The 357-nt window shown below is 52.9% G+C and overlaps 1 non-coding gene across 1 annotated transcript; it reads left to right on the plus strand.

Annotated features, from left to right (window-relative positions):
* Positions 1 to 269: 269 nt before the first annotated feature.
* On the plus strand, positions 270 to 341 carry TRNAD-GUC. Its single transcript has one exon. It is a non-coding gene; the product is annotated as a tRNA-Asp (tRNA).
* Positions 342 to 357: the final 16 nt, after the last annotated feature.

A 357-nucleotide genomic window follows, 5' to 3' on the forward strand; every position in this document is an offset into this window, starting at 1 on the left:
TGAGCAGCAAATGAGCAAAGGGAAATAACTTGTAAGAGTGACAGCAAGAGTGACAGATGAAGATGCAAGAATGAGGTTATGTGCAAGATATGCAATGACAATGAAAAGTATGCAGTAAAATGCAGAAAATAAGAGCAAAGGTAAAGAGCAAACAACAACAGCGCCGCTACCGAGTCCCCGCTACCGCTACCGAGTCCCCGGCAAACAGCAACAACGCCGCTACCGAGTCCCCGGCAGCGGCGCTACCGAGTCCCCGAGTCCCCGGCAGCGTCGTTGTAGTATAGTGGTAAGTATTCCGGCCTGTCACGCGGGTGACCCGGGTTCGATCCCCGGCAGCGGCGCCAAAAACTTGATAGC

This window comes from Papaver somniferum, unplaced genomic scaffold, assembly GCF_003573695.1.
Source record: "Papaver somniferum cultivar HN1 unplaced genomic scaffold, ASM357369v1 unplaced-scaffold_25215, whole genome shotgun sequence".
Taxonomy (NCBI): domain Eukaryota; kingdom Viridiplantae; phylum Streptophyta; class Magnoliopsida; order Ranunculales; family Papaveraceae; genus Papaver; species Papaver somniferum.